Source organism: Trachymyrmex septentrionalis, unplaced genomic scaffold, assembly GCF_001594115.1.
Source record: "Trachymyrmex septentrionalis isolate Tsep2-gDNA-1 unplaced genomic scaffold, Tsep1.0 scaffold19, whole genome shotgun sequence".
Taxonomy (NCBI): Eukaryota; Metazoa; Arthropoda; class Insecta; order Hymenoptera; family Formicidae; genus Trachymyrmex; species Trachymyrmex septentrionalis.
This window is the reverse complement of record NW_017305071.1, coordinates 1,162,376-1,174,200: the sequence shown is the minus strand read 5'-3', so window position 1 is coordinate 1,174,200 and position 11,825 is coordinate 1,162,376. Positions and strand designations below refer to the sequence as shown.

Here is an 11,825-nt window from a genome sequence, read left to right as displayed (position 1 = left end):
TCTCTCTCTCTCTCTCTCTCTCTCTCTCTCTCTCTCTCTCTCTAATGACTGTTTTGAGAAAAAAATCTTTTGTAATTTAATGTTTCTTGTTTCTCAAGATAAGCCACTATTTTTTAGATACCTTTCGTAACGTTTTATATCTACTTTTGTCCAACAAACAAAGACGCCTAACAGATTCGTCTCATCAGATTGGCGATCTTGGTCAAGGAGTCGTTTACTTTCAAATCTATCGAGGAGGAACGTGTCGATCGGCACAAAACAGTTCGTTTCACTTATATTTATGTGATATATATAAAATAAATATCAAACCCGTTCGGGGTACCCGGTCGTTACCTCGTTTACTCAGGTAGGAACGGCGCGGCGCCGAGCGATCAACCGTTGCTTGATGCATACGAATCGATAATCATCGAAAATTCGAGGTCGAATTCAGGCACGATCCAGGCATTCGTGGAGCGTGCTAGAAAAATCGTCCACCAGCCTTGCACGAATTCGCGTATCGTAGCACGATAGAAACTAGAAAGGCGCCCGCTCGCGGCCCGCAACGGTCTGTTTCCGGCTCTGCAGACACGTGCATCTCGCGATTGCATCTGGCGATTGGCATTCTAGAAATTTCCGTGCCCGACGTGCGGAGAAAAAAAAGTATCGAGAAGTTATTCGCCGGCTCGAATAGAACTGTTCCGTTTGCCAGATTTTTATAGTTTGCTGCAAGGTTCGCTGCAATCATTAGCAACGGAGCGCATTCTTTTTCTTATCGAGAACACAGGATTACTTTTTCCCATCATCAGCAGATTATCAGGTGTACAGGAAACTTTGCAGCGCGAGCGTATCATTACAATGTGTGCCGATATATCGGTAATGACTCATCTTTCACTCTTGATTGAACGTCGATGAATGTTCTTCGAAAAACAAACAACGTAACAACTTTCCACGAATGCAATTTGCAAATCACTATGCTGTTATAATGTTTACACAGTTAATCTCCGGATAAAAGTTCCGGCGGATTGCAGATTACTAGCTTACAAAATGCTACCATTATTCGTAAGGCGAGACCTAAGCTCGAAACCTTTGCGCGTTTTAACTTCTCATTTTCCTCAACTCCTTTTTCTCGCGAACTGCAACGCGATTTTCGCGCTGCTTATTTTGCCGCGGTTCGTTCGTAACCGCAAAACAGTTCCATTATAACGTCGGCATTGTACAACATATTTCGTCAAGATATTTCGCGAACATCTCGCAAGACACTTCACTGATGATTTAAAAGAAAAAAGAAGACAAAAAATAGAACAGAAAGTGTTCAATTCTTTATTGAGTGATGTAAACGCATTTTTTCAGATGCGTTTGAATTTGAATCAAAAGATTGGATTGAAAGAAAAAAATTTTAATTTTAACAATTAAATTACATTTTAATTTTACATTTAAAATTACATTCTAATTTTGAACTACATTTTAATTTTAATAATTAAACTACATTTTACTTTCACTGATCTTTCCAGTAAAATAAATCCAGTAAAATAAATAATTATGAAAAATATTTTACAAAACTTAAAAATATCTAATGTAATTTCCTCGTTTTTCTATTTTTCTATTATAGAGATTTGATAGCGTGATATCTAGTAAATAAAAATACGTATATTGCTAATATATTTTAATACTTCAGAAATCTACATACAACTCTACACGCGTTTTCATGTACCTTCAATTTGATTACACTTGGTTGAAAAAGAGAGAATAATAAAATAAAAAAAGGGGCACGATTAATAATTACAAGTGTAGTCTCGCGTGTACGCGAAACGTTATAATCAGCATTCCAGCAGCTCGTTGATGCAATGCCAGTATTGTATACAGCATACACTTGCACGATAAATTACGAACACACATTGTATTCTCCTCGTCATCGTCATCGTCGCCGTCGACCTTCTGTCGTGCATCCGCGAGCGCGCGCGCGCGCGCAGTTCTCTCCATTTTTGCTCTATCGATATCCTATCATTACGACTAAAAGGGAAATGGCGGTAGGTATTATTATTGAAATGTCACACGATCATATTATTAAGCTGTCTCGTAACACATCCATTCGCACGACAAATACCGTCACGCGAAACTCTCGCTACACTCGTCGACGCGTACGTCGTGATAATAAATTGTACGGCCGCACAGATTTCCGGCACTTATGCTAGTTAACGTGCGTTGGACACTTGTAAATTTTCCACGTCTCTTTATATATATACACGTTATCATATTATCGTCCCGAAAGAGGCGGGGCGAGATTCTTGAGCGAGTATCATTGGGCGATTCTAAATTAATGTTAAATAAAGGAAGGAAAAAAATTTTGTTTTTCCTCTTATATTACCATTTCTTCTAATATTTTTATGGATGTAATGATAATTTGTCTAATTGTGATAAAATAATTATTTTTCCCTTTTAAACTGCGATTTTTCTAATTTCACCTTTGATATTTTCCGACATTTATACTTTTAAAACAATCGAGACTGCGGTAATTAACGCTCTGTTCAAATAAATAATTAAATAGAAAGCTGCGAACGAAATGTAGGGTATTTTTCTCGAACATCCGGTATAATAAGTGTTAATTCCCTTCGCGACCTCGCTCTCTGTAGATAATAACATTCCGCAATACTTCTCGTCGGAAAAAATACAAAGGCTCGCGATTCTAGGCGTGATCGGCGGTTAAGTAAGGGACACCTGCCAACCCGCAAGCTGCGGTTTGCTGCGAGCTTTGCGAAATCACGGCTGTGAACTATCGACTGCTACGCCGGCGTGCCGACGTTGCGCACTGACAACCACTGATTTCATTCTGGGAGGTGTCAGCTCCGATTTACGACACGACACGAATGCCAATAGCCTGGCAGTGAGCATAACTCATTTCGCTCCGTGGCAGTGCGCTGGTCAGTGCGCAACGCAGCACTCGGTACAGCTCTTGCTCGCAACCGAGCGATTTAAAACGTCGTTTTTCTCGCCTAGAAGTGAGGCCCGCGCTCTTGTACCTAGGCGTGGTAGATCGAACCCCCCCGATGTAACCCACCTTTCCAAGGCTTTCAAGGGTCCGCGCAAACTCGCATTGTTCTCCTTGTTCGCGCGGAAATATCGCCGGGTGTACCCCCCCGTAGACGGATTAACGCGAACGAATAATTGCGAGTCTTAAGCCTGCGGCACGCGATGCGTGTCTTCCCGCTGAATTACTTGCGTTTTAAGTAAATTACTAGAAACTCTATGTTAGTACTGTGTATAGTGCAATTTTAGTAATTTACTAAAACGCAAGCGATCCAGCGAGAAAAAAGGCACCGCGTGCCTTTAGGCTTTAGTTGTGTTACAAGTGTTCCCAACTATTTTTATCGTGTGAGCAGTCAGTTCAATGAGTCCACGGCGTGTCAATATTCTCGTACGATTTGACAACTGAACATACAATACATTTCTTTAATCGCGTTTCCTTACAATGTTATTCGAAGGAGATATATAATTTTTCTTCTCGGACTTGTCGATTATTCCCAGAGAAGATAAAGAGAAGCGAGGAGTGGCAGGTTGAATGTAGCTTTTTCAGGGCAACGGGCATGCTGGTGAACTTGCATTGTTCTCTAAGTAAAAGCATTGCGATCGGTCTATCAGCGCGAAAGGATATAAAATAATCGTAAATAATATTAGGTAAATATTTATCGATATTACAATCGTTTCGTGCAGTTATTTAAGCACATTTTTATATTAAAAAATGGAATTTAAAATAAATATATAATGCAAATATTTAGAAATATCTAGAAATAAAATTATTTCTTATATTTATGAGGCACTGATAAAAAAATAATTACGTTTTTATGATAATAAATATGTGTTATATAAGTAATAAGAAGTGTTTTTTTTTTAATCTTTTGAAATAACAGGAATTAGATATATTTTTCCGAAAATCAGCATTTTAAGTTTTCATGAAAAAAAATTAAATAAACGCAAAATGTGAGAAAAGAAATATTGTAAACGCATTAATATTCTTGCGTTCTAGCTACGCTCCCGAATCGCAAAACTGCGACGCAGCGTTACGCAAACTGAAAGCATTGTTTTTCCCATCCGGAATGCTTATTATATATTGAGGCGTGGTAGATCGGATCGATACCGAGCGACCGACAGGTACCCTAACGAAGATATAGTCCAGATAATCCTAACGATAAATCGACAAGCCATAAGTTACGCCACGCTCCGGCACCGATGATTATTTCGTTATCGCTGAAAACGCGTGCACACAATTCCCTTCTCACACGCTCTAACGACGAGATAAAGAGAGAAAAAAGGCACGGGCTGGGAAAAATGGAAAACAAACCATTGCATCTTTCATCGAGATAGAGCAGGCTCCCGGATCGCGGATTCGTTACAGATTTAAAAACCGATCTTTCTCGCGGTCGGGTTTATGTTCAGGTGTGGTAGATCATGCTGATGTAATTATTCGTTTTTTACGTGCTGGCGAATCCGCCGAGGTTCACATTATGCTTTCCAAGCACCACATTGCACCACATAATAGAAATTTTGGAGTGCGTGTGAGAAAAGGAAGGTATGAGGAATTATTATTTTCATTTGTTACTTATAGTAATTATTTTTATTTATTTTATTTTTAATTTATTCATTATTTATCATAAAAGATAAATTAAGAAATATATTTATATTAGTTAGAAATTTGTAATAATTTGGTATATGAGTAATTAAATAATAAGCTTGGATGTACGCTGTGGTCATTAAAGACTATATATATGTTTAAAGATTATCTACGACAAAACAAATTATTTATATAGGCACTAATGGCAATTATGTGCGAAAAAGAGCATTCTGAAAGATACATTTCAGTTATTGCTTTATAAATCAAGCTTCCTCATTTCAAGATCAATCCTGGAGATCCTGCAACAAATCTCCTTAATGCTTGCTCAAGTACATATTATATATGCGATAGAAGTCTTGCATAAATACACGATGGATTTGCGCTGTCAGCTGTCGGAATATGTTGGAATGTGTCACGTTGCCGTTGCATAAATCTAAACGGCCTCTGATCGGCGATACAGCAGTTGCCAGATGAATACCGGAGATACCCATTATGCGAAGAAAGAGAGAGGTGCGAGAGAGAGAGAGAGAGAGAGAGAGAGAGAAAGAGAGAGAGAGATATAGATATTCCGACAATATTTAAAAGAATATCCATGCGCGCAGGATTGCGCCACGAAGAAAGTGCCCACGATGAAAGATAAAGTGGAGATGTTTCGAAACAACGTCGAAAGACGATAAAGTTCTTAAGTGAAGCGATTATTTGTTAAAGCACATTTGCTACCGTAAGTGGAGATGAAGTGGAAAAAATCTTACGCGGTAGCACTCGCACTAATGCACAAATTGATCCGCGAACAATATAAATATAATCGCATTCAAGTAGGGACAGATAAACGTGGTCATGAATCTTTTGCATTCAAGTAGAAATAGACTAACGAAATTAGAGGAATCAGTTCAAAATCAAGTAAAGTAGACAAATTTAATCAGACGAATCGTTTGGATTCAAGCAGGGAAAGATAAATCATTCGAAGTCAAGAAAAGACAAATAAACATGGCTAGACTCGCATCGAGCCATTTTTCAGTTAATCGCTTAAAAAATTTGATTATATAAGTACAAAAAAATTTTTTTGCACCCATAATTACGTAAAATTGAATATTTACTATATTATTTTAGTGATGAAAAAGTATATAGGATTCTGTATATGCAATGGAAAATATGCATATATTTAGTATTAGTTTCTCTCTCTAAATATCTTATACATATATGCATGTAAATATATTATACATAATTATAGATAAAAATAAAAAGATATATCAACTGTATTAAAATGCATTAACATAGTAAAGATAATGTATGTATACATATAATATATCACACTCCAATTTATTAAAAATAAAATATGTTACTTTAAAATAACATAAAAATTGTCATTCTTAAAATACTTTTGGAATTGTTTTCTGTTAGAACGTGTTATATATTAATAAGTGTGCAATATTTCTTCTGGGAATCAAAAACGATTCAATGTATTTCCAGTCGTGAATGAAATTTCATGGTTTATTAAGATTACTCTTTTACGGTACTCTTTCACGAGACATTAACATGCGAATTAGACGCGGCTAACATGTAATCAGTCAAAACTTGCATGGAACATATTCGAGAATGGGTCCGCTAGTGAATTAACCGATGGACTGGATCAAGTTACAGGCAGTGCACACCAAAAAAAAATGAAAGAAATACGATGAAGAGACATGAGACAAAAAGAAGCAAGAATGAAAAAGCAAGGACAAGCCGCATACATCGCGTAAATTTCAAGGTTAAGGCCGATTTCGCATGAAATCGATTTCACAGTCAAACATCAAATAAATTCGCAAATAAAGAAAAGCTTCTTTTAACATTATTGTTTATAAAAAAAGCAATTGTGGTAAGTCTATCTAAAAAAGAAGAACGAAAAAAATGAAAAAAAAAACGTAAATTAGATTACTTGTCAGGTGAATCCATTCACTAGAAATATTACTTTCTTAATTTCTGGAAATATTAATCATCAATATAAAAATTTCACTATCTTATCGTTCAAATCTGTCAAGAATTAGAAAGCTACGAGCGTGAAGACCAAGACTAAAATGCATTTATGATATGTAATAATTGTAATACTCACCAACTATGTTCACCCGTGAAATCCATCGAAAATGAATTCTTTTCGTTGACTATCAATTACCGAACTTGCAGCTCGACGTATTTTAATTGGAAACCTGTAATCAAATAGTAACCACAAATTAATAATTTCTTAGAAAAAAATAAGAAGGAAGGGAAGAGAAGATTAACTTTCTCTTTTAACAAAGAGGAGCAATCAGGGACTTTCTGATGTGAATGGTAAATGCTAAAGAGACGAAAAATAGCAGAAAGTTCATCAATTTTCAATTCTTTTTATTTAAATGCATCTTGTTTTGGAACATTAAGATTCCCACGCAATAATTTCGCAAAAATGATTTAAGTATAATATTAATATAATCAACTCGTATTGTATATATATTTCTTAATACATGTTAATGCATTAATGACGATCGTCTGACCGACATAGAGAATGCACATGAATGCACATTCTCGCGAACGGCGGAAATACGTTGAGGATGCAGATAAAACTGGAAAAATGTCAAGTAGAAAAAAAGAGGCAGCAAATGAATGTACGAACGGAACGTAAAGAGAGAGAGAGAGAGACAAACGGCGCGGTCACGCAACGAAGGAGAATTGCTCGGATAATACGTGCATGCGAGTACTACTCGCGCGAGGCATCACGAGACGGGGAGAGGGAGGCTCTCACTCGGCCGGCTCTCACTTTCACGGAGTCGCCGTGACCGAGATAAAGATGGTAGCGGGCGCGTTGCTACCACCATACGGTGGACTGACCGCTAACGTCTCTGCACCATATATGGCCGCCGCATGTACACACCACGGGAGCGTGCGCGCACGTACATACGTACCGTACCGTATATATATATAAAACGTACGTTACGCGCATGCACGTGCATCGGCGGCACAAGTAGCCGTCCGGCATGTCGACAGATCCGAAAGGATCGATAGATCAGTCCTTTAATTACGACCTGTACGCACAACCGCGGCCTCGACTTGGATGCGCGCCAACGATTGGATCGCTGCACCGTGTGTGCCCTACTGGTACACATGACGCGTGCACGGTGCACGGCGCGCCGGCTGGATGTTAATCAAGGTGTAGCCTCGTATTTGGTGATGCTGATCGCATCAGTCGTCTGGCTCGATCAGCGTGAGTGATGTCAATGATGGAAACAACAAAAACTCCTCTTTTCTCTCTTGAAAACTCGAATTTATCATTACTTTCTGATTCAATCGTATACTTGTAATTACTACAAATCGCAATTCAGTTCTACTTTATTGATTAATTAATAACTATGTATATATAAATTAATTAATAATTGATCATTGTAATGAATTTTTTATTTTCGAAATTTTCATTTTACATTAATTGATACATTTTATGGAAAATACTATAAAAATATTGAATAATTTATAATATTTTTTAGTAGCACGTAAAACAAAAAATTATGGAAATAATATCAACTATTTGTATTCTTCATACAATTGCTGGAAAAATTGAATTTGAATGCTGTTAAGTTATTAGTTTATAATGTGATACAATTTTGGACTTCATTAGCAGGACTCTTCTTAGAGTATCATTTTGATGACGATAGGCTTTATATTACGATAGGGATTAAATTACCGTACTACCAATTTAACAATGATAAAATAAATAAACAAACCTTAAATTTCGAGCCTTTAACTGCCTACATACTGCATAAATATATCAAACAGCATATCTCGTAAGAGAAGCATCCAACGCGCAATGAAGAGAATGCTACTGTTTCCTCTTTCTCTTCAGAAAAAAATAGGGAGATCACCTTTCCCGATTTATTACTTCTCGCCAGACGATACTAAATAAGAGAGCGAGAGAGAGAGAGAGAGAGAGAGACTGCAAGAGACAGCAAATAAGAGACGATGCCGTTCGACACGATTAATCCGTAGATTTACACGGGTCTTATTGGCGTATACATTGAAATCTTGGAATACGGGAGGCAGTCGATACGACCGAGCAGGAAGGCAGCCAGGGGAGAAGCGTTATTTCAGGAGAGAAATCTGACTCCTATGGTGCGCAATAAAAGATGTTGAATTTCGTAATATCTCATCGAGAGAGGCAGCAGTGGCGGCGGCGGTGAGCAGAGAAGAAGGCCCTTTGCTCCCGCACAAAGAAACTAACACGCGAAAAAGATGACCTCTTTCTCTTTCTCATACTCCTTTTTCTTGTTTTCAGTCTGTATGCATATACACCTTTGTATATGCAATGTGAGACCGTATGTATACGTCTAGACTGTGTTTATACGCAACAAGATTCCATTTATATGCTGCGAATGATCGCGACCGTATAGAAATCGAAAGTGGATTCTTAAGATTCGCCATAAGTGGCACCGATCACTCGCGAGGACCTGTCCGTACCCTATATGGATTCGTCGCAGATCCACTGATCTATCCTTCGATCTATTCTCGATTATGACTCACATGTCTCAGCGCCACTTTTCTCGCGATTCTCGCAAACTATTAATGGAAGACGATCGACATTTCCGTATTGATCTTTTTCGAATTTTCATTTTCATATTATATGCATATTATTTTCCTTGCACGTTTAAGTATATTCCGTTTCGAGATTTTTTTTTTAATGTTTTTATCTTTATGGATTTATATTTACTAAAGAAATGTATACGATTCACATATAAAAAAGAACATAGCATTTAAGAAAACACTTAAAAAAATATAAAACTTTAAGGATGTAATTATAATAGCGTTTGAAAATACAATCGAAAATACAAATTTTTGCGACGAAAAATTTACATGGCTAACTGACTCATTTGTCACAGATTTTGCATAGTCTGACCAAGAACAACGAGTGAATACATTTGTCTTGTCTTTAGTCCTCGTTCGTTTCGTCCTTGTGTTTTGTCTTTCTGATCGGACAAACATTTCCGTTTTATCACACAAGAAAAAGACGAAACATTCAAGGCAAAACAGATACAAATCCGCAGCTAATTTCGCGACGTCAATTCATGACTATACGTGTTTTTCCAAATGTAGCTTCAAAGTCCCGCGCTAATATATAACTCCTTGAGTATATAACTATATAATGTCCAAGAATATTTTGATTAATTTGATATGTATTCTTTCTTAACAAATGTCGAAGACATTAACAAAATTTTTAATTATAGATAATAAAATGTTTAATTATAAATAATAAAAAATGAAATAATTGGACAAATATCATACAGTATAAATTATATATAATATATTAATGTATATATAATTATAATACAAATTAATACAAATACATACACAGAAAAATCAAGATCTCTTATTTTTTAATTGTCTCGAGATACTTAATGAATTTCACTATTTCAAATAAAAGATATTAATTTAAGGCTTAGTTATTTAAAATGAAATATTTAAAATGATCCAATTACATTCAGATCGATAATCGTATATATGCATAATCGAAATTAGATCGAAATTAGTCAGATAATTCCCAGATGAAAGATGAAGCAATAGATAATTCTCAGGGACATTCAGTATTTCCAGTAGTTACAATTCACGAGTCATGCCAACTAGGTGCGAGCGTTGTCAACGAGAAAATGCGAGACTTACAAGTCGCACATGGAGACCTCGATCCGGTCATAAGCCACTTAATACTGGATTAACTATATGCTGCCACTTGAATAGCTCGCGCATGCATGTGACACAGAATTAGCAGACAGCAACAGCTTATTTCAACTGCTTACTGTGGGTTATCCGTGCGAGAAACGCGTTTCTATCAGCAAAGAAAAACTGGATTTAGTCGCGACATAAAAAATTGCAAGTTAATTTTTATGAAAATATTTAATTCTTTTACATGACGTTAAAAAGTTAATCATATAATTAAAATATTTCAAATTAAATATATTTGATTAAATATGTACACGCGCGTGTGAATTTTATCAAACGTATTGTAATTTCTACAAGAATAAACCGAAAAAAAAAAAATATTAAAAAATAAAAATTATTGGAATTCATTAATTATTACTTACAATTAGTATTAAATTAATGAAAAATATTTAATGGTTTCACTTTTTTTTGTACGTAATTTTTTTAGGTAATCGATAAATCGCTAAATCGTAATTTATTCCTATTAAATACAAAAAAAGATCGGACACGCAGATACAATAATGTGATTTTAACTTTTTTCTACGATTGTCTGATTATCATACGTGATATACGTCAATCTTGGCCTTCCGACTGCCAGAGGATATTTGCATTAGTTGTGGCATGGCGTGGCAGCCGATCCCTCCTCCCTCACGGAGAAACTTCACATTTAACCGAAAGGAATTCAGGACAATGACTACTATGAAGTCTTATTGTTACGACCGAACGTGTGAGCTATATCCTGAATATTATTATTATCGCATAAATTATTATACATCTACGAACGCAATAGGTGTTTAACCGAATGTTTCGACTTTGGGAAAGTGAAATTGCCGAGAGATATATTTGCACTTGCTCGGCGTACCGGATAACGAGCAAGTACATTACGCAATAATGTCATACAGTTTCGTAAATACAGGCTCGAAATAAACGCGCGGAGTAGTATAATGATAATTTTACGAGGGCAATTCTACAGTTTATGGAAATATCAATACGATGTATACCGCGAACTTTTAATACGACGAATGATATTGCGTACGATATTTCTTTACTAAGAAAATTCCTAAACTGCCTCTACATAATTCGCTAATCGCGTAAGCTACTTAGTGACGTATTAAATGTTGGCAATAATTGAGCAACGGGTTGCAGGGTTGTGCCAGCGTTATGCCTTTTACTTCTTTTATATCCACCTTCTCTCCTCATTATACGATCTCGTTCCACCTACACGAACGTCGTCGCAATATTTTCGTAACCAGCGCGCAAGACGCGCTGGTCCACATAAAGGACGATTATTCGCAAGGAATCCGAACGAATTTCGAAATGCGCTTTACTTATCCGCAGAATTTCTCTTGTCGCTCGCCGAGAGAGTTACAGCCGCGATTGTCGTGGACCGCTCTCGAATGCACAGTTCTCGTGGGCTCGGCTCGGCTCGGCTCGGCTCGACTTACCGTTCACACGCGGCGAATTCACGAGAAACAAAACGGAACCATACTTTCAATACCGCCTTCACCTGCGGAACGGCAGCGGGGTCGGCATGCCGCCGTTCGCCCCG

At 36.9% G+C, this 11,825-nt stretch overlaps 2 protein-coding genes across 3 annotated transcripts in view; one reads left to right on the top strand and one right to left on the bottom strand.

Moving 5' to 3' along the window:
* LOC108746831 overlaps nt 1–11,825 on the top strand; it is a 126,310-nt gene that overhangs the window by 45,824 nt on the left and 68,661 nt on the right. The gene's annotated exons all lie outside the window — the stretch shown is intronic.
* LOC108746833 (transmembrane protein 234 homolog) overlaps nt 6,471–11,825 on the bottom strand; it is a 77,683-nt gene continuing 72,328 nt past the window's right edge. The window contains exon 6 of the transcript XR_001939194.1: nt 6,471–6,771. The gene's annotated coding sequence lies outside the window, so the exon portion shown is untranslated. The remainder of the gene's footprint in view (nt 6,772–11,825) is intronic.